Raw genomic sequence first — 26,916 nt, forward strand, 5'->3', positions numbered from 1 at the left:
CACGAGGCCGTGTCTTCCCATGCTCGCTTGCCCTCTTTTCTGTTTACGTCATATTACTGTACTATCAAAAAAGGCAAAAAAATATATAAATCCATCCATCCGTCCATCCGTCTTTCCTCTTCCAAGTATCCTGTTCATTGTCATTGGGACGGGTGGGGGCTGGAGAACAGGTCAAAAGAAATTGACCAGATTCCAGCTTGAATCTGAATGTAAGTACTTGATGAATGATATGAATTTCAATGTATGTAGATGGCACTAAATTTGCAGTTTTTGACAATTAATCACAATTAATCGCTGTATTATTCCAAACAGATGGAATCCAATTGCCAGCTTCACCCCATTTATTTGCAAAGTCATAGCTTTGCTCCGTGTGACTGATGTTGTATTGCCATCTTGATGCACCAAAGTTGCTCTGAAGATGACAGCTGACTGTGATCGGTTATAGATCTGGCCCCCCCGTTTTCGAAGCAACCATTTTCAATGGCAACAAGCTCGCAACTTTTTCTACACAGTTTTTGTTGTGCTATGGTCTGAAACAGTTGTTTTCCTTAGTGGCTCCCTAATTGTAGTGTAAGCTCTCATGGGTGTCTAGAAATGGGGCTGCATTATAGACAGAAGCTGCTAACACCTTAATGAAAATGCATAATTCAGTGTTTGCAACAATTTTTTTCAACATTGTTTTTAGAGCTTAAAGTCACTGGATAACTAATGTTATTCTGCTCTATCTCCACGTTTCTCTGCTGTATCTACCTTTCTCTGTTGGCCTGTGCTGTTCTGCTTTTTCCTCTCCTACCTCACTCCTTAAATGTATTTCTTCTTCCTCACCTCTACATCATAGGTCTTTACCACTTATTCAGCAAGACTATTTCTTGTGCTCTCTATTTTTTGTATGCTCTGTGAGCCCTACAGCTGTGGTAGTGGATTACAGAGGCATGAGGTTAGGGGTTACTGGAAACAGGGTGCAGTCAACTTATCCGTGTTTTGCAGCTTCTGGTCTGAGAGCATTAAAAAGCTTGAAGGTGTATCAGCTGCTCTCTGCTTTGCATTTACATCATGGTAGTTAGAACTTTTCCCCGCTGGAAGGGGTCTTCTTTCCTTCTTGGCAGCACTGCAGTCTTTCTTAGTCATTTCACTTATGGAGAGCTCCAAACACTGCACTGTATGCATAAATAGCATGAGTATTTCACACCACTACAAATTAAGAGCTGCAGGCTAGCTGAGAAGAAGTTAGTCATTTTCAGTTCTGTTAGTTTGCAGGAATAAATGTTTGTGAACAAGCAGTTCCATCTATTGTTTGGGTTTGCTGGGACTGTGCTCCTTTATAAGCTTGCCTACAGTGGACTTTGTACTTAAAGGAAATGTATTTTCTTAAAAAATAAGATGACAAACATATGCAAATCAGGCAGATTTTCTCACAATCTGTTAGCTGAGATGTTATTAAATTTACTGATGCTGTTTAAATATGCTTTGAGTACGTTATATTGTTTTTGTAGGATTAAATTTATCTACGTATTTACTCAATGGCGGCATGAAACATGTTTCTTACATACATGCAGCAATACAAGAGACATTTGGAAGATATTTACCTTTGGAAAGTAAAACTCTATTTTTTGGACTTATGCCAGAAGGATGGACAAAGAACGATAAATACTTGTTTAATATTTTACTGGCAGCAGGCAAAAAAGCCATCACAAAAAAATGGCTTTCTTCAGAGAGCCCAACTATGAACATGTGGATGAACATCACAATGGACATTTACAGAATGGAGAAAATGACAGCAGATGTGAACTACAAGAGGGACCTGTTTGTATCACGATGGAAGAAATGGATGGACTACATTAAAAAAACGCAGGCCAGTTTTTGCTTTTGCTTTAGATTTTGACTTTGTTAACTACTAGAAGACTAGAGAAAATATTAGTTACATTAATGGAAACAAAAACACACTCCCTATATTTATTTAGTTTTCTTTCCTTTTTCTTTTTCCTTATGTATTTTTTTATTTATTTTGTTTGTTTCATGTTTTGCTTCTTTTTCTTTTCTTCTTCTTCTTTCATTCTTATTGTATGGATACTTTAGTTGTTTAAATATAGAAAAAAAAGAAAAAATATATGTACTGACAGATAGCTGAAGTTGATGGTATTGTATAGTGATTCTAAAGTGTCAATTTAAAAAAAAGAAACATGTTTCTTTTTGGAGAAATACATGAACAAAAGATTCTTGACTTAATTTAGAAATGTTGTCTTCACATTGGTTGTGTAGCAGAGTGACTCAGACTCCACTGTGTCGATGCTTTAAGCACCATTGCCAGCACGTGTAGTAGATGGAGGTGCAGAGTCTATTCCTAGTATTTTCCTAACTGTATTTTTTTTTAAAAAAAATACTTGACAGAATAAATTATTAACAAAATAGTTTTCTCTGTTCTTAACATTGGCATGTTAGCAAGTAAATGTACGGGGTAAACCAATGCATTTTGTGCTAAGTTAAAAGGCCAACAGCTATGCTGAAAATCTCCAGCTGGAAGCGCTTCAGAGGCAAAGTATTTTATTAGCAGAGACACGATAATGTTGTATTATAACAAAAAGTAATGTTGTGAGTACTGAACTGCCAGACAGCAAATAAAATGCATGCTAAAACCAAGGCAATAATTTTAATTTCAGTATTAACATTGTATGCCATTTGTTACAAGCATGCAGAGAGAAGCCTTATGAACTTCCCCTCTCTTGTCTAATACATGTATATATAAGATGTGCTGATCAATTGATGTTCGATGTGTTTGACCCACCCCTACTCCATTGTGATTGGATAGCTGGGTAAGATGTCTGTGAAGGTTCTCAGTCATCCAGGTCATCGTAGTCAAAGGAGCTTGCAAAGAAAAGCGTCTGGACTTAAAGAAGTCCAGACGCTTTTCTTTGCAAGCTCCTTTGATAGCTGGGTAAGGACTGACAGTGACAAGCGCACTATTTTACTGAAAGCTAAATATTTTTCATACGTAAAAATGTTTAACATCTCATCATATTGCCAACATTTTTAACACTGTGGTCTTAATACTGGACCTAATGTTTCTAACAATTTGCCAAAGTGACTAGTCAGTCAGTCTTAGGGAGTAAAAACGAGGACTTTACAAATCAAGTTATTTCACTGCCCTAATTGTCATTCTAAAGAGATCCCGTTGTATTTTCCAGATACAAGTAGATATATTAAAGTGAGCAATGGTTTTAATTGACACATTTCTGTCATCTCATTGAGAATTTTGTCATATTTATTAATCTGGCGTTGTTTTCTTTATCTACTTTGTCTATAACTATGGATTTAATTTTACAATGCAAGAATCTTAATGAGGAAAAAATAGATGAAACCCTTTCTGGTTTGCTTTTGTTGTGAATTGGGCCCACCCAACAGCAGGGAGTATGGCTGATTGATACCCTTTCTTTGCAGTTTGTGATTATCAGAGACAATCAATAGGACAGAAACCCAAAATTAATCGCATCTCTTGCAGTGTGTGAAGGGAATGCTGACGGCTGTGGCATTCTCATGCAAATAGCGATAATAATTATTCCCTAAGTGCTTTCCTCACCCCTAAATAGATGCCAGTCAGTCAAAGAATCAAGCAGCTTCATGCAGCAGAGAGATAACATAAAAGACATGTACATTCAAAGACAATTAGAGGGCCCAGATATTAAAAATATGCATTTCCATAATGTCAGATAAGTCCATGGTTGCTGTTTTTTGTCTCTAGGGTGTCAGAACTTGCAGAAAAAAAAATGAGATGAGAGACTGTCATTAAGGATGACAGCGTGACTCTGACACCCTGCCTGTGAGAGAAAGCATGTGAAGGAGAGATGGAAAGAGCGATGGAGAGACATCATTACAGTAAGGATCACAGTAAAACTGGTAGAGGGCGTCAACATAGAGGGAATAGTTGCAGCAGATAGATGGCACAGAACAGGGAAAAGGGCATAGAGGGTTGAAGGGGAAAGAGAGTAAGGCAGAACATCAGATAGAGGCTGTCATAATATTCAACTGACCAAATGCAGTGTGAGTGAGTGAGAGAGTTTGGGGATAAGAAAAGATAGGAAAAGAAATAACTGTAAGAGCTCGCTGTTGTTGCTCAGGGGGCTATTCCGAGTGACTGAGGCAGTCGTGATAAACCTGCCATCCTCTCCTGCCACCTCTTCCTCTCTGTAAATACGCCCGTGTGCCTCACCGCAGGTAAAATGATGACAGACAATTATAATATCAGGTGACAAAAATGCCCCCTTTTAACTCGTCTCTTGGACATTAAGTGAGATTACTTCAACTCATTTTAACTCTAGTCCTAGTGGTAGTTTCAGGTCTTTGCGAATGTGAGAAAGGTGGGAAATGTTATGTAGTGTGAAATAATTTAACTGTGCAGAAGCAACATAGTATAATGCATATACTAGAGTTAAAACCAAGGTTTGTAATTAAGCCCATAATTTATCTTCTCTTAAAACTGTAGTGAGCTCTGTGGATTAGCACAGTAGGTGGTTATGAACTGTTATGAAGCCGCAAAATGCTTTAGCAGATTCATAAAGTGAAAGAACCTCTTGTGAGTTTGGATTTGTTAATTTACTTTTGTGTTTTCCTGCATATACCGTGGGTTAAAACTGGCAGATGCTGTATAAAAAGAAGAATCCATCCTTGGGGATAACAGAGAGCAGATAAAATGCTGAAAATGTTATTAGCTACCAGCTAAATGCTGATATATTTTACACATTTTGTTAAGTTTGTTTACCCTATGAGCAACTTTAGTGCATAGCAAATAATTATTTGATGTTGTTATTATCTTTTTAGTTAGACTTCTGCTGATTTCTATACATGAACATAAGCTTACTTGTGATTTGGTGTACTATTGAAAGTTTCTGCGGTGGTTCTGGGGAAGTTTTATCAACACGGAGAAAATTACCTCACCACGATTTTCTTGGCTTGAGCTCAGAGGCTCCAAATTTATGACAGAAAGCCAGTGCATGGAGTTTAAAAAATACGAGCACCTACCAAGCAGGGAATGTAAAAGATGTCAGGGATTTGAAATACGGGAAAAGTATGATTTAGTGTTTTAGAGCATAGCCTGCATGAGGTACGAAAAGTTAGCATGTGTCCTTTGAATTCAGGATGTTGGTAACTGGCAACAAGGAAAAAGCCATGAATAGTGTTATCATGCCAAATGTCTGGTTTTCTAAAGAGCATATCTTAGAGAGGCTATCTGTATATGCAGAGGAAGTGCTTTAGTGAGTCATCCAAATTGCATCCGCTGGAACACCTTATGTAGGCAAATATACAATGGATGTATGAACCGAGAGGTGGGAAGCAGCCTGTGTTTCCTGACAAGGACTAAGAGCTGATTGTGTGGATAGTCAGTATAGCCAGGGTAAAGACTACAGTGATGGGTCATCCTGCAGAATAACTGCAGGCTGAGGCCAAGTTCATGGTCAAAACTGTAACAGAAATGCAGAGAAGGCAGCTGGAGCTAAAAGCCATGACGGCATTGGTTGAGCTCAAGGACAAGTACACGGGAATGCTTTTAACTGCTGTTCCCTATGGGAGAAAAACTGAAATTTTATTAAATCAAATCGAGGGGCTGGCAGGATGAGCCTGGACTAAAATGTCTCTGGTGAAAGAGCTTTGTAATTTTTGTGTCTGTGTGAACGTGGAAATGTCTAAACATATAAAGATCTTGTTTTTCTTCCATAATTGGAGTTATTTAGCCCTAAACATTGACAGTGTTTTTCTTTGTTTGTTGCCGTTTTGGGGATTGAAGGATCTGAAACCAGAACCTGGCCAGTATCATCCAACCTGTGCCATATGGGATTTTTTTTTTCTACGTTTTGTATTGCCATTATCTGCATTGCCATTGTCTGCAACCAGTCACTTTTACAAATGCTGCTTTTTACGATTGTATCAGACCGCATTCTTAAAGTAACAACTGCTCTTGGCAGCGTGTTTTAAAGTGTGTCTGACTTCAATCCATTACAACATATTTTTGTTACAAGTGTATTTTTCTTGCAGATTACAGCTTGAGGCAGCAATTCTTCCAGCTCTTCAAGAAATTAAAGTTCTTTGCCATTGTATCAGTTCCATTCAGTGCTTTATCTGTCCACATCTATGTCATTGGTTTGCACTTGGAGTGTGCTTTGTTAGATTTTCAAATTTATCTGGACTAATACTTGTGACTGACTTCAGAACCTAATTGAGTCTGACAAGTTAGTCATTTTTCTGAAGCTTTCCTCCTACTGTAATAACTCCATTTAGCTTTTGATATATATGTATATATGTATATTACACATTTCTATTATTTCAAAGTATCATGTTCCACCTAGGGGGGAAAACCCCCTAGGTGGAAGTGATTTGCTAACTTTAGCTTCTATTACAGATGTATGCATCTAGACACATGGTGAGTGTAGAAGAAAACATACTTTATATAAATTCATACATTCTGACAAATATAAGCTCTGCTGATTTTCCAAAGCCTGTAAACACATCCCAGAAGAGGTGCATGAGGTCTGTGCGGAAAGGTTACTGTGACACTAAAAAACATGTATACACACCTGACGATCATAATTATCATTCACCACTTCAGGTACTTCAGGTTTTCACTTAGTCTTGCTCTGGCTGGATTGTGTCCACAAGCTCCCTGCATAAATTCTGAAATAAAACATTCAGAAAATCAATATGCCGCTCATGGCTGTGTCTAATTTTTAAGATGAAGGTCATGACCCTTTAGAGAAATCTCGTGTTGTGTATTAATCAGTGAAAAAAAGAAGAAAACAACCAACAATTTCTCTTGTTACTGAAATAACCAAGTCTATTTTGCAATTTTAGGTAGTTATCTGGTGTGTTCTTGCATGCTACGTGAAAAAGACTGGAAAAGGTGTTTCAAGGAAAACTGCTGTGGCAACCTCATCATAGAACTGCTCACCTTTTATGTGTGTGTTATTTATGCGTGTTTTTCACACAGACCAATCCCCATGTTTGTCCTTCAGAGATTTATATTGGTATCAGAGTATAAATCTCATTTTACTGAGACATTTAAGGACAAAACAATAGGCTGAACCTGGATAAAGCTTTGAATTGGAAAAGAATCACAAATACTCCGCTGTGGATTTTGGGAATTTGAAAAATGTTTATGTCATGTAAGCTTCTGACAAACACGGGTTCAGACACAGATTCCTTGAATACATTATGAGATTATCAGGCAGGAAGGTAGAGTGGGTTGTCTTCTAATTGGAAGGTCAGTCAACTGCATTCTGCATGTTGAAGATCCTTGAGCAAGATGCTGAACCCCAAATTGCCCTCATGCATTGCATCACATGGATTGTGAGCAATATGTAAAACATGCATTAAGGCATAGAATAAAGTGCTCAATAAATGTCTGTGGATTGCCGCATGTGCACTGTGTGTGTGTGTGTGTGTGTGTGTGTGTGTGTCTATATATATATATATATATATATATCTCAAAAGTCAAGATTCACACAGGTCTGCATTGAAGATTTATCTCTGAGCAGAGTCAGAATGATTTGATTTTTGTATGCACACACAACATTTCTGTGCTGCCTTTCTTTGCAAATTATGTTCCGTTTGTGGCCATTACCCAAAACTACTGAGCTTTCTATGCTTTTATGTTGCATAATGCAGTTAAAAGTGATAGGAAATGAGCTTGTTTAGCATATTTAATCTTGTATGCATCAGTAGATTCGCTGAACAGAAATTGTGAATAAAAGTTCAAAAAGTGTGTCCCAATATTATAATACATTAAGTGATTATAAGCAGTAGGTAATTAATTGATAGAGCCTGTACATTTTACTGTTCTTTTTCCATAACCAGTTCGCTGTAAGACACTTTAACTGAGTAGCATAAGCTTATAATAACTTTTAGTTACTCAGTCAGTACTCTGTGTTGCTGAACTACTTTCCTGTCATTTCTTTTGAACAAATCCTATTTGACCTGGTCAGTTTGGTTTAGTGACCACACAACACAGCCCTTTTACCTAATATTAATGGAAATAGTTTACATAACATGCTTAAAGATATTTTCAGTTTTAGCCAGCTGAACCCAAACACATGTACCATGGAGAAAGTAATAAAACGTTGTAAATTTAAATTCAGTTTTACTTTTAAACGACTTAAAACATGTTTTACTGCAGCAGCATGCATATTTAAATAGCTCATATTTTGATGAAAAAAGTCAGTTACTTGCTTGTGTCTTACACTACAGAGCATCCCAGAGCAATAAAAAGAAAATGGCTCTATAGTGTTTTACTCAACTTTTTATTTTCCCCCCCCCGTTTTTAAAAGAAGTGCACTTGTGCTCCGATCACAATGATGGAAAAATAAACCCAAAACGGCCATAAAATTGTTATTAATAAGGTTAATCATCTTTCCGTGTTTTAATTTACTGAGAACGTCTGGCATTAAGAGCTCTGGAGCCCACATGGCTGCAATAATGTGTCCACTGGTTACAGAAAAAAAACATTGTACCAGTTTAAGTTTATATCTCTTTGAAGTTATAACCTCACAGGGACAGGGTGGAAATAAAAATTGCTTGGCAATTCTTCACTCATGCTGACCAAAATCCATCCGGAGATGTCTCATTTTAAGAATCCAGTTGAAAGCAGAGGTTAAGAGAGTCTTTTATGTTTTGGGGACAGTCTGCTGTGATGCTCAGAGTCTGCTTGTCTCCAAGGAAAGGATCAGTTTAAATCAATGCAAGTGTTTTTTCAGTGATAACTAGAATCCTGTCATTAAACATTTCTGTGTGTTGTCTCACAGGATGCCAGAGTTTTCACCCACAGAACATAAGGGGCTTTCAAGCAACAGATCTAAAGTCATTTGACCAAATATTTAGTATTTTGGACACGACAGTCATCAAAACCAAATAAGGAAACCTCTTTTATAAGAATGGTTGTCAGTCCCTCTGGTACAGCTTCAAAGTCTTGGATCATCAGTGCAAAGGCCTTTTGATGTTGTTTTATCCCAACACCTTATTAAACCAGTAGTCTTACCTGCTCAATTCCACCTCATTTCATTTCTATATTTTATGTATATAAGTTTAGATTAGTTATTTATAGTTGGTTTACACAGCATTGTGTATGTATGTGTAATGTGTATATATAGACACGCGTGTGTGTGTGTGTGTGATTTACATTGCTGTGCTTGAGAGCCACCATCAACCGAAACCAAATTCCTTGTATGTGTCTGCACATATACTTGGCCAATAAACTACGATTCTGATTCTGATTCAATAATTGTATTTAAATAATATTGTAATGTTATAGTTTTACTTACTTTGTGTTATACCGCCCTGTATGAACTCCAGTGCAAGATTAAAATTTGAAGTAGATTGTACAATAATAAATACAGTAAAGCCATCATTTTTTCATTTTGGCTTCTTTTCTTAAGTCTGCAACTCGCTCTGAAAACAAATCCAGCAGGTCAGAACTAATTACATTTGGGGGTCTAGAGTAATGTTACTAAATCTTTCTTCCAGTAAACCTACAGCCCATATTTATCATTTCTGTGATATAACCATCACATCAATTTGTTATGGAAAAAGTGTCAGTGTTTCTAAAAAACAATGCTAGTGTCATTCTTTTGGGAAAAATGTCAGTGTTTCTCAAATACATAGTTTGGTCCATAATCTGTTGAAAAATGAAGCAAACTTTGTATTTTTGCGTCTGTACAATACCACAGGGGATTTCAAATCAAACGGTTAACATGTGTTAGAAGTGGACACTTTACATAAATCTTTTTTAACCACAAATTTGGATTGAATTGGATAATTGATAAGCAGTTTCATGGCTGGGTGAAGCCTGTTCCCTTGTTATTTAATGACAGTGATGCTGATGTAATATCGGAAGATGAAATATTTAAAATATTCAATTTGTATTTTATAACCTTTTACTGTAATTTTAATTAGTAGGAGTTAGTAAAAAGTTAGTAAGTTAGTAAAAACGTCTTGTCTAATCAGCAATCTGGTATATTCTTAAAGAAGGAATGCACTTACCAGCTCAGCAACACTAGAAGACCCATAGGACCGAAGAAGAAGTAAAATGGGTTATGACAGAATTATTTCTCTTGTTAATAAAAACAACTTCACAATATCTAACCAATCAAGAACATTCTTAAGGAGTCAGGTGCATCGTTGTCAAAGTCTCCAATCGAAAGACAGCTTTATGAATGAAAATACAGAGGGTTTACAAAACGGTGCAAACAGTGGTTACTATCTCAGACAAGAAGGCCAGAGTAGAGTTTGGCAGAAAACATGTAAAAGAGGGAGGCAATGCAATTATTGGCGATGTCTATGGGTTGTAGATGCTATTTTACCATGCCTTTCACTTAGTTCAATTTGGCCATTTGACTTGAATATTTAATATAAGATGATGTAAAATGTAACAATTGCTAGAACAAATAATTATTCAGCTTCACCAATACCTAAGAAAACGGTGTACTGTTTTCCTGTGGAGGGTCATGTGCAGCACACTGCTCATTGACGAATCTTTGAACAGGGAAGAGGGCAAACCTTTTCATTTGCTGACACACGTTCTGAGTTTGAGTCTATAAATATGTGATAATGGCTTTGTTTTGTGTTTTACAAAATCATGGACTGCAACTCCAACTGGTAAATGATGCAGTGAATGATGGTTATCTTTGGGATGATCACATGGGAGTATGGCTGCAAAATCAGTCGCAACACCAACAAAAGAGTGTGTGTGTGTCTGTGTCTGTGTGTAGCATTTCTTCATAGATCCCTTAATAGCAAGGCTTTCTAACTGCAAGATATCACAGAAAGAGCCCTAACTGGTCTTTAACAAATTGAAAAAAGAAGGTTTGGATCTTATTCCTTTGTAGGGAATTCTGATGTAGACTAGCAGGTATGTATTTAACACAGAATATTTCTTCTGTACAATGTGAAGCTCTACCTGACAGTACAAAGCGCTTTGAGGGAACTGCTTATTCGATTTATTGTTATGTAAAAAGATATTGAATTAAATTTTTTTGTTTTTCTTTTATCTAGTTAATGGTAGTTTTCATGTTGACAACCATGGTGCTTGGTGGCATGCTGAAAAGTTAAAAAGGAATGGGATATGAATTATCCCCCCCTATCTTGTGTCTCTATTGTTACAGGATCATGAGAATTGCCATAGTTTTATAGTTTAATAAATAGCTTTATTTTTAAACCAACAGGTGATAAAAATAATGTAGCAGAAGGAAGAACAGACTATCATTAAGTGGTCAAGTGTCCAGTGACTGTCCAATGATGGTAATCTCCTCTCTCCACTTAGGTTTTAGTCGTCTGTCCTCATGTTAATTGTAAACTTGTACTCTGCAAGTCAACATTTTTGTATTACAAGTCGATACAAAGCCTCAACACTTGAAGAATAATGAGGTGTTTATCTAGGTCACTGAAGTAATAGCAAAAATAACTTCCCTGAAGCAATCTTCCAGGGAACACTCCAAAACAAGTCATGATGGCCTATTACCAAAAGCAGTCTGTCCCTCTTGTCTTCTTTTTAAAGATTAATAACTGTGTACTGGTCTTTCAGTGCAGAAAGAAACTCAAAAACTATTTTTGGAAGCCTTCATCAAAAGTGCCAAAAAACAAAATTTTTAGTGTGAAAGATCACGTCTTCCTCCTTGTGATGTTGTCATATTCCCACTGATCTTTGGACGCAATTAAGAGCAACTGAGCCGCCTCCACTCAACTGACATCTTGTTCAACAGCAGTCTAAGGTCAGTTTGACCATAGCATTAGCTCTAATAAAAGTAGCCTGATGGTGGATCATTAGTGCATATTTGTGTGATGAGCCATGTTACATTTAAATGACATCTGTTTGGGATTCTTGGATGTTAAGTTTCCTGACTTGCTACCACATTTTCTAGTGTATTACCAGTTGTAAAGTTGCTGATAATGAAAAAACGTGTTACACTCTTTTTCTCTGTAGTCCCAGCAGATAGCACTTTATAAAAATGCCAAAGAAACTTACTTATTTCATGAATGTGTAATTTTGCACTTTTAGATGTGACATGTGAATAATTTGTTAAAAATGGTTTTAATGCAAGATGACAGCGCAGCTAATTATCAGGATAATTTAAAGCAGAAGCTTAAGAATAATTCTCTTTGTTTGAGTTCTCATCACTTTAGAGGGATTGTTGATGTCTTCCACTAATCCCATGAAAAGACAAAAACAGCCACTGATCTCACTTCCAAACATTACTTATTCATCCAAAGCCTGGTGTAGCTTTTCTTATTTTAACAAGTTGAGGACAGTTGAGGTGAATGAGTGCTTGGGTTTTTTAACACTAAGAATATCTAGACGTGTTTATATAGAAAGTCACAGTTGTTGCCAGTGTTTTGTAATTAGTGTGTGTTGTCATTAGGAAACGTTAGAAGAAGATGGGGATTTAGTAGGGGGTCTTTTCTTGGAATTCAGTGACAACAGCAGAAGGATAGGACAATGCTAGGATTATCCTTTACACATTGTTCTGCCTTTCAGCTGAGTCCTGCCTGTTTGATGTTTCCAGCACTGATGTGGTCCAGCACACTGGTGCAGTGGTGCACGGCCCTGCTCCCTTGTAACCCATCCAGTACACAGCAGGCAGCTTGGCTCACTGTAGCCTTCTCATCCCAACACCACCTCATCCGTGAAAATCAGCGGAAATGTGACTAAAAGGGAGGCGACCTGTCGAGACTCCCAGCTATTTGAGAGCTGATCGATCTTGGTCGCATGAGTTGCCTGAGTGGTTATCTCATCAGCTTTGGGCAACACCACTGACTTACTGACGGAAAAGACGGATCAGAGACCGGATTAGGATCGGACCATTTAGCAATTAGCTCCTAGGGCACGGCGTCTACCCTGGGGCTGAAACGGCACAGGGCCGAGGAGGACCAATGACTAGCACAGACACATAGGCTGTAGCAATAATGAGCAGACAGAAGAGAAAACTCTACACCGCTGGCCAATCTTTCAGTCCCCAGCTGGATCTTATCCTGAGCGAATAGCTATATCCACATCCTATTTGCTTTTGTATCCTTTTTTATTTTATTTTGTTGTCAGTCCGCTCTCTCGCTCTCTCTTCCTGTTTACTCTCAGTGTGGGTTTTCTTCTCACAGGAATGAAAATCAGCTCATCTGAGTCTGAATTAATCACACTACTAAATGGTGACTTAAAGGTGTGTGCAAGCATCCACCCATAACTTTTAAGCAATGATGCGTAAGTAATTTGAGTAATTATGCTTCTGCACCATGCTCGAGGCATCCTGTTTTTGTGCAAAATAAAGTACAGTGGCATAATTTAATCTTACATGACAGCAGTGCTGAGAGGGAATAAAGCACCTCAAAGCATAAACTGTTGATGCACCAATCAAATGAATGAAGGAGGGTAAAATGCCTGAATGGTATATGTCTGAAATTGTTTATAGCGTTTTGGCACCTTTATGTTGTGACAGTTAAAAAGCTCTGACCAGTACATTTGGTTTGATGCTGTGACTTTTGTGGCGATATTTTTAAATTTATCAGCAGTGTATAGATGGACCTTTTTGATGCGGAAGCATTGGCATGTAAATGAGAAATCTAGATTGAGTTCAGCACTTATCAGCTGTAGCTGCAGTTTGGGTGCTTAATTATAGGCAAGTAATTATATTGCAGCTTTGCCTTTTTGCTAAGGGGATGGGACACGATAAATCCTTAATGCTGCTTTTTTTCCTGTTCATAGTGTGTGCATGTATTTCAGAGAGGTTGCAGCTAAACTACAGCATGATGTCTTTAACAAAAAGAAGACATAATGCATAATACATAACCTGCAGACATAAACATTACAGATCGTAGAAGAGAGTTAATTTCCTTAAAGGTATCTCTTACCTTAGTAACAAAAAGACAAGAGACAGATCAGATGATGTATTGTCTCAAAGCTTGCGCATTCTGTATTTCTCGAGTTTTGTAAAATACAGATTTTCATATTTTCTAATTCCTTCTGCTGTCATAGTGGTTATCATCCCTGAAAGCAACGGAGTGAAGCTTTCTGATTGAAAATGTCAGTTCAGATACTGTGTAAGAAATGATGAAAACATCCGAGCAGAGAAATGACTGACTTATCTTTAATTTTCTTATCCGCTCTATTTGTCTAGCACAAAAGTCTCGGGAAGAATGCTGTTTTTGTTTTTTTTTATTGTTTTTTTTCTGCTTAAGGTGCCCGACCTTTTCTGTATCCTTAGCAACTGCAGCCATTACATAGATTTTTATGATCACCTGTACTGTATCTAGTTTAGGAACTATCCAAGGTGGACATGTTTGTCAGGAGATGTGTGATAAGATGATTTCAATATGGCAAACAAGAAAACTGTAGTTGAATTTTTCTTTTGCATTTTAAAAAGTCTGCAGGAACCTCAAGTGCACTTTGTGTTGACTTTACGAGAGCAAATGCAAACTCCCTGAGCCAAAAACTAAAACTACACATATCATCTGTCATTAAGGTTCTCCTTCTTTCTCTGTGACAGGAGATTGCAAACAAGCAGATGGAAAATAAGACAGATGACAGTCTGCCTGTTTCTGCAGCATTTTGATGCATAATATGAACAGTTGTATTTGGGATGTCTCAGAGAAAACTGGCATTAAATCAGTCGACTGGAGCAGTGTGTTAACCACATTCTTCACAGGCGAATGAATTTTAACCTGCAAACACAGGAGACTGCTAGTGCTAGCACTACAAATGCTAGCCACACTCACATGTAGTATCCTTACAGACTGTATGTAACCAGCAATTGCTGTAGTTAAGTTGGCTAGTAAAGTAAGCAGGAATGTCTCTAGCTTGGTTGGTGGGTTGGAGCAGAGTACACAAGTGAAGTGGAGTACTTACTAGAGATGGACCGATCCGATATTACGTATCGGTATCGGTCCGATACTGACGTAAATTACTGGATCGGATATCGGAGAGAAATAAAAAATGTAATCCGATCCATTAAATATCAAAAAAGCACCTCACAAAACTTGCGACACGGCGTAACTCGGCTCATAACCGTAGCACGTGGCAGCAGTGTGCTCACGTGATAGAGCAGCTGTGTGTATTTGTAGCCTTGCTACCAAACCGGCATTTCATCTCCGAGGAAGTTATCCCAGAGAGAAGTAAAGCAAGTGTGTAAGTTCATCTCTGAATGTTTGTAAAGCATTCCCGTGTTAAGCTTAACAACCGATATATGGAGCGACTGCCTCTTCTCTCTCCGTCCTTCTCCTGCTGCTACTTCAATCGTGAAACTGATCAATGATCAGCTGATCGGCTTTTCTCTCTTGTTTGTTTATCGCCCACTTTGCGCCAGAAAGAGGAAACCAGTGGCTGAACAACAGCAGCACGTTTAAGCTTGATAAACTGTTGTTAGAATTTATTTAATATTACTTTCTACACCAGGATCTTTTTCTAAGTAGCTGACGGCTGGTAACTGTGCAGGGGCGGATCAAGCAAAGTTTAGCCAGGGGGGCCGATAGGGCATTAACAGGGAAAAGGGGGCACAAAGACATACTTTTCTTTCTTATTCTCATTTAAAATGTCTAGCTTTTAATAAAAAATTATCCGAATCTTACACCCAAAGTTTTAATCTGATGTAAAATGTATAGAAGTCCATTACTGTATATAGTAACTATTAAGTCTAATATACCCTAGTAAGCTATAGTACTTTTTCCTTTGGGAAGATACCATATGTGCAGTCTGCAATTCTGTTGAAGAAAGATGTTGAATCTATTTAATTATTCTTGAAAAATAATTGATTTCTGTGCATTTTTTTCACACTGCATCAAATTAAAGTTGATTACGTTGATTAAGCATCATGAAGTGGAGGGTGGTTCCCTATTTTATTTTATTTTTTGCTGGGAGTTTTAGAACCCTATTAGTTAGGTTGCTTAATATTTCTGCTAAGTACTCTTTAAAATACCAGAATAGGGAGGATGGAGTAGGTTTAAGTTTATTAGATTGATCAGTTTTGCTGAACTATGAAATATTTTGGGTGCAGTGTATTTTTTACATACACGTATAACAGAATAGCTTTAGTGTTTTTGTTTTGTTTTTTTTTAACTTGAGTATTAACTTGTACAAAAAGCAGCAAGATATTAAAAAACAGTTTTATTGATTAAAAAACACACTATATCGGATTCATATCGGTATCGGCAGATATCCAAATTTATGATATCGGTATCGGACATAAAAAAGTGGTATCGTGCCATCTCTATTCAATTCAATTCAATTCAATTTTATTTATATAGCGCCAAATCACAACAAAAGTCGCCTAAAGGCGCTTCATAGATACAGAGAAAAACCCAACAATCATATGACCCCCTATGAGCAAGCACTTTGGCGACAGTGGGAAGGAAAAACTCCCTTTTAACAGGAAGAAACCTCCGGCAGAACCAGGCTCAGGGAGGGGCGGCCATCTGCTGCGACCGGTTGGGGTGAGAGAAGGAAGACAGGATAAAGTACTAGTACTTACTTGAGCTGATTACACCTCATTATATTACTTTAAGAGTAGAAAGTGCCGCTTATGGCAGGGAAGCTTATTCTGTCCAGAGCACTAGCCATTACAGCTGCACTGCTCAACGTACCCAGGTGGACAGATGCAGAAAAAGATCTACAAAGTTTCGTTAGAAGATGAACCTCATTTTTTATCTGTGTAACAACAACAGGGAGTGCAACACAGCAGAAGAAAAAGTGGCCAATTTTGAAACATCAACATTTAATTCAATTCAATTCAATTTTATTTATATAGCGCCAAATCACAACAAATGTCGCCTCAAGGCGCTTCATAGATACAGAGAAAAGCCCAACAATCATATGACCCCCTATGAGCAAGCACTTTGGCGACAGTGGGAAGGAAAAACTCCCTTTTAACAGGAAGAAACCTCCGGCAGAACCAGGCTCAGGGAGGGGCGGCCATCTGCTGCGACCGGTTGGGGTGAGAGAAGGAAGACAGGATAAAGACATGCTGTGGAAGAGAGACAGAGATTAATAACAGATACGATTCAATACAGAGAGGTCTGTTAATACATAGTGAGTGAGAAAGGTGACTGGAAAGGAAAAACTCAATGCATCATGGGAATCCCCCGGCAGCCTACATCTATTGCAGCATAACTAAGGGAGGATTCAGGGTCACCTGGTCCAGCCCTAACTATATGCTTTAGCAAAAAGGAAGGTTTTAAGCCTAATCTTAAAAGTAGAGATAGTGTCTGTCTCCTGAATCCAAACTGGAAGCTGGTTCCACAGAAGAGGGGCCTGAAAACTGAAGGCTCTCCCTCCCATTCTACTTTTAAATACTCTAGGAACAACAAGTAGGCCTGCAGAGCGAGAGCGAAGTGCTCTAATAGGGTGATATGGTACTACAAGGTCATTAAGATAAGATGGGGCCTGATTATTTAAGACCTTGTATGTGAGGAGCAGGATTTTGAATTCAATTCTGGATTTAACAGGAAGCCAATGAAGGGAAGCCAAAACAGGAGAAATATGCTCTCTCTTTCTAGTCCCTGTCAGTACTCTTGCTGCAGCATTTTGGATTAACTGAAGGCTTTTCAGTGAGTTTTTTGGACATCCTGATAATAATGAATTGCAGTAGTCTAGCCTGGAAGTAATAAATGCATGAACTAGTTTTTCAGCGTCACTCTGAGACAGGATATTTCTAATTTTAGAGATGTTGCGCAAATGGAAGAACGCAGTCTTACATATTTGTTTAATATGTGCGTTGAAGGACATATCCTGGTCAAAAATGACTCCAAGGTTCCTCACAGTGTTACTGGAGGCCAAGGTAATGCCATCCAGAGTAAGAATCTGGTTAGATACCATATTTCTAAGCTTTTCAGCGCCGAGTACAATGACCTCAGTTTTATCTGAGTTAAGAAGCAGAAAGTTAGTGGCCATCCAAGTCTTTATGTCTTTAAGACATTCCTGCAGTTTAACTAATTGGTGTGTGTTATCTGGCTTCATGGACAGATAGAGCTGGGTGTCATCTGCATAGCAGTGAAAATGTATGCTATGTCTTCTAATGATGCTGCCTAGGGGAAGCATGTATAATGTAAACAGAATTGGTCCTAGCACCGAACCCTGTGGAACTCCATAATTAACCTCAGTGTGTGAAGAGGACTCTCCATTTACATGCACAAATTGGAGTCTATTAGATAGATATGATACAAACCACTGCAGTGCAATACCTGTAATACCTACAGCATGTTCTAATCGCTCTAATAGAATATTATGGTCAACAGTATCGAATGCTGCACTAAGGTCAAGAAGGACAAGCACAGAGATGAGTCCACTGTCAGAGGCCATAAGAAGATCATTTGTAACCTTCAATAAAGCTGTTTCTGTGCTGTGATGAACTCTGAAACCTGACTGAAACTCTTCAAATAAACCATTCCTCTGCAGATGATCTGTTAGCTGTTTGACAACTACTCTTTCAAGGATTTTTGATATGAAAGGAAGGTTGGAGATTGGCCTATAATTAGCTAAGACTGCTGGGTCTAGAGATGGCTTTTTGAGTAAAGGTTTAACTGCAGCCACCTTGAAGGCCTGTGGTACATAGCCGATTATTAGAGATAGGTTGATCATATATAAGATCGAAGAATTAATCAATGGCAGGACTTCTTTGAGCAGTTTTGTAGGAATGGGGTCTAAAAGACACGTTGATGGTTTGGAGGAAGTAATTATTGAAGTTAACTCAGAAAGATCGATTGGAAAAAAAGAGTCTAACTTAACATCAATGGAACTAAGAGTAGCTGTAGATAATATTACATCTGTGGGATGATTATTGGTAATTTTTTCTCTAATGATAAAAATTTTATTTGTGAAGAAGTTCATGAAGTCATCACTAGTTAACGTTAAAGGGATGGTTGGCTCAACAGAGCTCTGACTTTTTGTCAGCCTGGCTACAGTGCTGAAGAGAAACCTGGGGTTGTTCTTATTTTCTTCAATCAGTGATGAGTAGTAAGCTGTTCTGGCTTTGCGGAGGGCGTTCTTATAAAGCAACAAACTATTTCTCCAGGCTAAATGATGATCCTCTAAATTTGTGACACGCCATTTCCTCTCCAGATTACGAGTCATCTGCTTTAGGGTACGTGTTTGAGAATTATACCACGGGGTCAGGTACTTCTGATTAGAGACCTTAGTTTTCACTGGAGCTACAGTATCCAGAGTCGTACGTAGTGAGGAGGTGAAATTATTAACAATCGACCTCTGTTGGGGTAGCGTTCAGATAGCTGCTCTGCTCTGTGTTGGTACAGGGCATTGACGATGATAACAGTGGCTGGATTATATTCTTAAACTTAGTTACAGCGCTTTCAGAAAGACATCTACTTTGATAAAGTCCACTCTCCACTGCTGCGTAATCAATTATTGTAAATGTAAATGTTATCAAGAAATGATCAGACAGGAGAGGGTTTTCAGGAAACACTGTTAAATGTTCAGTTTCTATGCCATATGTTAAAACAAGATCTAGAGTGTGATTAAAGTGGTGGGTGGGTTCTTTTACATTTTGAGAGAAACCAATTGAGTCTAACAACAGATTAAATGCCATGTTGAGGCTGTCATTTTTAGCATCTACATGGATGTTAAAATCACCCACAATAATTATTTTATCTGAGCTCAGAACTAAATTAGATATAAAGTCTGAGAAATCAGACAGAAACTCTGTGTAAGGCCCAGGTGGACGATAGATGATAACAAGTAAGACTGGTTTCTGAGTTTCACAGCTGGGGTGGACAATGCTAAGCATCAGGCTTTCAAATGAATTAAAAGTCTGTCTTGGTCTTTCATTAATTAATAGACTGGTGTGAAAAATTGCTGCCACACCGCCCCCTCGACCTGTGCTTCGAGATTTCTGGTAGTTAGAATGACTCGGGGGTGTTGATTCATTTAAACTAACATAATCATCCTGCTGCAACCAGGTTTCTGTAAGGCAGAGTAAATCAATTTGTTGATCAATTATTAAGTCATGTACTAACAGAGACTTGGAGGAGAGAGACCTAATATTTAATAATCCACATTTCACTGTTTTACTCTTTGGTTCAGATGTGGATACTGTATTGTTCTTTCTTTGTGATTGTTTAAGTTGTTTGTTGCTGGTTTTTAGTTTGTTTTTTGTCTTTTTGGAAGCAGACACAGTCTCTATGGAGATGGGTTTTTGGGGGGGTAGCAGGAGGAGAGAAGCTGCAGAGAGGCGTGTAAGACTGCAACTCTGCTTCCTGGTCCCAACTCTGGATAGTCATGTTTTGAGGGGTTTAATAAATTTGTCGATATTTCTAGAAATGAGAGCTGCTCCATCCAAAGTGGGATGGATGCCATCTCTCCTAACAAGACCAGGTTTCCTCCAGAAGGTTTGCCAATTATCTATGAAGCCCACATCGTTTCTGGGACACCACTCAGACAGCCAGCAATTTAAGGAGAACATGCGGCTAAACATGTCACTCCTGGTCTGATTGGGGAGGGGACCAGAGAAAACTACAGATAACTACATTTATAACTTAAAATTTTTTTTTGGTGTATAGCCTGTATGCTCAACAGTCGTAGCTGTGAGAAACAGTGATTCTACAAAGCTGTGAATATCCTGTTCCAGCTGTTTCACCTTTTATTTGCAGATATTCAAAGGACTTACACTGTAAATTATAGTGATCCACCTAGCCGGTCACTATGAGTATTATTCTACTTTTATTTTTCTAAACACTCATATATCACATGACACCTCAAAACTTGTTTGTAATTCAGTGTTAGTTTTTCAGCTTTGGGACTTTCCCACGGTGACTGTTGTGCTTTGACACTCACCCTTCCTGACATGACTGTCTTTTAATATTAAAAATAGTAAATAACATAACGTTGACAAAATTTTATATTTACTTTAAATCTGAAATGCTGATGCTCTCTGGGGTCATGTCAAGTGGCTAAACAGTCTTTAATATTGACTTGATGTTTCCTCTTATTTTAATTTAATCATTTCATGCAGTTTTGTGTATATATGGTTAGCGTGTTCACATTTTCGTGAGCATGATTGTCCATGCATTGTGCCTATTTGTGTTCGCCTCCTTCTGTGGTGTAAGAACCTGGCATACTGATGTCTGATCCAATCACTCGCAGCTCTGGTGGGATGGAGGGCTTGAAACAGCATGAGATGTCTAAGCAGAAAGGGTGGAGGGTGTGTAGGCTGTGCATATATAAAAATGACATGCTTAAATGTGCTGTAATGAAATACCCAATTACTCTGGGACATGATGCTACATTTCTTCTGATCGTGTTGACTCTTTTGAGTCAGATGTTACAGCATAATCCAATTTACAGATTCTGTTGTCATTAACAGCTGTGGTCAGGTTAAGCCTGGTCATTCTTTTTTAAACCTGTATTTATAAAAAGGTGTTGTTGTTCCAGTAAAAGTTTAGGACATTGTTAATATTTACTGATAGGAAGGTTCAACAGTTGCATCTCACAAACACCCCCACACTGACGGTAAGAAATGTTATCTGTGAGAAATCAGCATCATCAGCTGAGGTATATAGTAAAGTATAGTAAGTATAGTATAGTATAGTAATAGTTACTGATTGCATAATGCTTTAAAGGCTGTTTTGTAAGACAAGAAAAGTGCTGCGAGGGCAAGATCAAACAAGAAATAATGGGTAATGCAGTAAATTAATTTATCACAAGATCAGAAATTTAGATTTTTTTGGGGGGGAGTTATCTGTTATCCATGTGATTAAAAGCATATTATATAAATGAAAACAAAGAATATCTAATACATATTTCACACATGAAGAAAATGTGTTATAGTTTGTAAATGACACCTAGCTCATCATATCAAACATGGCACATACAGTATTTTAACAAATAAAGCTGGGAAATATTATAACAAGGGGCAGCACGGTGGTTAGCACTGTTGCCTCACAGCAAGAAGGTCCTGAGTTAAATTCCACCATCAGGCCGGGTTTGTGTGGAGTTCCCTCCGGGTACTCCGGCTTCCTCCCACCAAAGACAGGCAGTTTGTGGGGATAGGTTAATTGATTAATCTAAATTGCCCATAGGTGTGAATATGAGTTAGGTCAATGTGTCTGTCAATGTGGGTTAGCTGTGCGACAGACTGGCGACCTGTCGAGGATGTACCCCACCTGTCGCCCTATGACAGCTGGGATAGGCTCCAGCACCCCCTGCGACCCTGAAAAGGATAAGCGGAATATTATAACAGCACATTACAGCACTGACTGATGAGATTGTGATGTTTACCATCATATCAGAATTGATGCTAACATTTGATGTTACAATGTTAGACACCATACTGGGAACTCTTCTTAAAGGTCCGGTGTACAAAATCTCACCACTAGATGTCAGTAGATTGCAGAGTGCAGTAAGCTGACCTGTGCTTTGCTGGATAAGTTCATAACTGTTGCTACAGTAGCTGCTGTGGGACAAACATGTTTTAGTCTGTCAAAAGAAATCAAAAATATTAATTTAAATGCACCCAATTACAGCCGTGGATGGCTGCTTTGCATCTTCCCAATTAAATTATATTTGAACATATTTGAATAATATTAGCCCTTAACTATAAATCAGAAATGTAAAAAAATGTATATGTGTCATTTAAATATTTTTGCTGTGTCATACATTTTTACCCTTGAACCATCTCAAAAACTTAGTGAGGCTCTTTGAAGTTTAGCATTCCTTCACTCTGACATCCTCACACTGTATGTGAGGATGTAATGAAACTGTTATCAGAGGGAATGTGTGACTTTCAGGACACTCAAGCCTAACACAATGTTAATTTATAGCCAGCTGTCATTGCTGTTTAGCCAGCTCAATGTCACCTGTCAGGAGACAAAAAGGTCACATGCCTGATCTGCTGACAAAAACAAAGAAAGAAAATTGTGACAATATCAGGAACAAATAAACATTTTTATGTGTGTTACAGCCCTGACTTCAGCTCAGGAGGGGAGGTTTGAGGTGACGAAGAGGTTGAGGTGGAGATGAGGGTGGCAAGAGAAACAAATATTAAATGGTCATTTATAGTTTGAAATAGTCATTGTGATCTTTACATTTTTAATGGATTAATTCTACGTTTATGAGAACACATCAAATTGTAGGACGATGTAATTACACAATAAACAATGTATATTTGTGAGTACAACACTTATTTTTTTCCCCGTTAAATAACCTAAAAAAATTCCTTTATGTACTTTTAAGGCTTCTGCACCTGATACTGAAAGCGCATGCAGTCTATATTTGATTTCCTATGTGGATAAAGGCCATATTAATTCAATGTAAGTAAAAAAAGGGGACATTTGACAGACCACATACCAGTTCAGCAGCGTTTCACATGGAATTTTATGACTTAATTTGACCACACAGCTATGAAAATGATCTTCCCTGTGGTCACCTAACTCTGCGTTGCATGCGTTTAAGCAGAAACTACAAACCCTGTTTTGGGTAAAGGGAAACCAAGTACAGCAGCAGGAATGTGATCACTGTTGTCTGACCTCTTGTCAATTCTGCCTTCATAATTGCACAACACAGCCCTGTTTCACAGCACATTTTGACGTTTCATAGCAAGAAAAGAGCAGGTTTCAAAAATAATAACGCTCTATGGAATACCTGTCATAATAGTGTGACAGTGAGCAGCTATATGGAGTTCATCCGTCTGTAATTCTATAATGTATATTGTGCTTTTCCCAATGTTAATTTGAATTGTCCTCTGTGGAAAAAAGTCTTTGTTAATTAATACCATGTGTAAATAGGGTTTGTGGTAATCATCACTGAGGTCTACAGAGCCTGATTATTCAGTGTTTCTGTTAAAAGTGATTAAATACACTTCCTTCTGTATAATCACATAATTATAACATATACAATGTTTGTATTTGGCATTGCTAATCATTTAATGTACAATTGTTAAACAAATAAAGGTGCCTTTTTGCTAATTCAGTTGAGCTTTAATGAATAAAAAGTACTTTTTCTTCATGTGCTACTGCTGGGTTTTAATTCGATGTTGAGCTGATTAGCTTCCCGTGAACTTACTCTCCATCATAAAAAGCTTCTAGAAGGCCATTATTTTTTTGTTTTATTTTACAAAATGACGACCTGAAGAATACTTAACTTCATAAACGTTTATTAGAAGCTAATTTTAGTGTTAGAGACCAATGAATTCTTAAACTTAACAGGTACCTGACTTAACTTGAGTTTATGTTAAATGACCCACTACATTAATGTCTGAGAGGAGGTATTCAGATCCATTTTACATTTATTTATTTATTTATTTATTTTTTAGTGAGAACATTTCTGCAATTATGAATAATGTTACTTAGGATGTTTACTGTATATATTATTGTATAGGTTTCTCGTTAAACTGTGTATATGAATCAAGGGACAGATGGGGCAGATTAGCTTTTAGCTTGGCTTAAATATTGTGATTTCTGACATGGTTCAGGCTATATTTGTCACTTTAAAGATTTATAGTAAAGAAAAACATTTTTGCATTTGACTCATTTTTCTTTCCTCCATCTCAGAGATTGATGCAGTCTGTGATTGATTTCCTAGTAGGAAATCTGCTGGACTGCATTTTAAAACATCAGTCTTTAATAACCGGGTGGCCCTTGCCCATACCATCTTGTTTTATCTCAAATGGCTAATCAGCCCTGTTGCTATTGTGGTGGCCCTTCATGTTATTCAGCTGCTTCATAGAAGATCTACTCTACCGTGGACTGCATCTGTTAATAAAAGTCTTTGTTTTATTCTGGAGATGCACTGTGGAGGTGATTAATGCCAAGCTGAGCTCAGTATGCCTGCACAGCAGAACAAGGACTATTGTCACCACTTGTAGTTGGTGAAGTTTAAGTTCATCTGCCAGATTGCCGATGCACTGAACAGGCAAGTTATTATATTGGCAAGTTTTTGTGTTTGTCACAAAATACTTGAAAAAACAAATATGGAGAAACTTATAGCTTTGAATCAAATACTTTTTTACATATGACCTCCTCCACCCATCTTAAATATGGTGGGGATAATCATTCACTTTGTCACAGTGGAAGATAATGGTTGTCAGACTGATACTGTTGCTTTCTATATTTCAAATACATTTTTAAAAAGCTTTTTGTCTCAAGGTCTGATAAAGAAGTGGTTCAACTTAGAAAAAAATATATTAATGACTGGAAAAGTATCCAAAGCATTTGTCCTATTACAGCTCTTGATTTTCATCATTTTTACAACACCTCCTTTCTCATTCATTTTATTAGTTACAATTTTTCATCAAATCTTCTATGACTCTCAACGTTATCTCGCCCATTTCATCACTTTAGGTCCTCTTTCTTTGATATATCAGATGAAATGTATTAATACATCTTTAAAATGCTGGCATTGAGCTTCTTTTCCTGCACCAGTTTCATTACACCATGAATATAACTAAAATGCCTGCAGATTAGCCGTGCATTCAGCTCAAATGAAATGAATACAAAAATGGCATTGTAGAGAATCAATGCTATATTAACCTGGAGTTGGATATTTCCTAAAAATCTTTCCTTGACATGATGATTTTTAATAAGAAGCTAGATCATGTGGTGTTAGATTGAAAAAGTGCGGAGAAAGTAATACTGATGTGTTCTGAGGCTTCATGGTGAGTGCATACTGTAATAGTCTTGTCATGGTCCCCTATCTTTAACATTTTTGGAAGACATTGCCTCTTAATATTCAAGATGATTATGATTAATTGACACTGACTTGTCGTTGAGCTTTGGGAGATCCTGCTCTTCACAGTTTTCAGGAAACTATCCATCAGTCAGACACTCTCAGGTGATTTGTCTCAAGGTTGAGAGGCAGATGTTGGAGCCAGGTTTGTCTGCCAGTATGAAAACGTCTGAATGAATAACGAGTTCATGAGAAGACAGAGGGTGAGCTGGGGCAAGGCCATGACAGTTGACAAATGGTATTGATAGGCTGAGCGATGTATGGGCGGCCTGGATTGCTTCCCCATCTCCTTCTCCTCTTTGCTTCACTCTGAGAATTGATCCAAGCTTGCAGGCTTACTGCAGTGAGCGTGAGAGTTGGGCATCCTTCAGTGCCCGTGTTGGGTATTAACCTATCATCTACAAATATGATTCCTTTCCTTCCACCTGCTCTCTACGTTTACTCTGTCAGTTTGGTGAGAAAACTGTGTATAGGTAACCGGTGGTTCCTCCTCGTGAGTTGTTAGGAGGGACACTATGATAAAGTGAAATTGCTACCAAGAACCTCAACAAGCCCAGTTTTGTAGATATAAGGAGTCAGAGGATGACATTTGGGCCAACTAACTTCAGCGAAACAAATGTGCTATGCAGGCCACACAGATGTGCATATTGTTATAACCCCAAGAAGTTAAAAGGGGTGAGGAAATATAACATAACTAGAAAGAGAAATGCAGGGAGGCTTATTGAGTCCGTTTGAAAAGTTTTATTGCCAAGAGACTGACAGAGGGAAGCATACATAACTTCAGGAGTCCCAAGACCAGCACAGCAAACAAAAAGCCTTAACTTACAACAAAACTGATTAAATTAGCCAGACTAAAAAAATCACAAACCTCAACTTCCTATCACCCAAGTCAAACAGGAGAAAAGGGTGGATATCAAAGGGAAATGGCAGCTCTTCCCTACAAGCTTCCTCTGGGCACTGTAACAGAATGTAGAGACACAAAGGTCAAATCAGTAAGCTGAACAATAAAACATGTAGGTAAACCTAGGCTAGCAACATACGCAACACTCGACAGCACGGCAGCCGCAGAAATGGCCAAAAGGCCCTGAAGTGTAGCTTCAGTCAGTTTATATAGGCCTCGGAAAGCATCCACTGGTTCCACCTGCACAGCCAGTGACTTATAACACAGGAACACTGGCAACCAATAGGAATGCGGAGAGGAACTCCGAGGTCAGGACCTGGAAGCAGCATGG

At 38.0% G+C, this 26,916-nt stretch overlaps 1 protein-coding gene and 1 long non-coding RNA gene across 4 annotated transcripts in view; both read left to right on the forward strand.

Annotated features, from left to right (window-relative positions):
• Window positions 1–17,582, forward strand: part of LOC146519660 (uncharacterized) — a 42,122-nt gene extending 24,540 nt beyond the window's left edge. The window contains exons 3-5 of the long non-coding RNA XR_014873747.1: window positions 7–2,794; window positions 2,917–16,214; window positions 16,465–17,582. This is a non-coding gene — a long non-coding RNA (uncharacterized LOC146519660). The remainder of the gene's footprint in view (window positions 1–6; window positions 2,795–2,916; window positions 16,215–16,464) is intronic.
• The window catches only part of asic2 (acid-sensing (proton-gated) ion channel 2), a 422,593-nt gene that overhangs the window by 32,139 nt on the left and 363,538 nt on the right, over window positions 1–26,916 (forward strand). The window lies entirely within an intron of this gene.

The sequence above is a fragment of the Neolamprologus multifasciatus genome, chromosome 4 (assembly GCF_963576455.1).
Source record: "Neolamprologus multifasciatus chromosome 4, fNeoMul1.2, whole genome shotgun sequence".
Lineage (NCBI taxonomy): Eukaryota > Metazoa > Chordata > Actinopteri > Cichliformes > Cichlidae > Neolamprologus > Neolamprologus multifasciatus.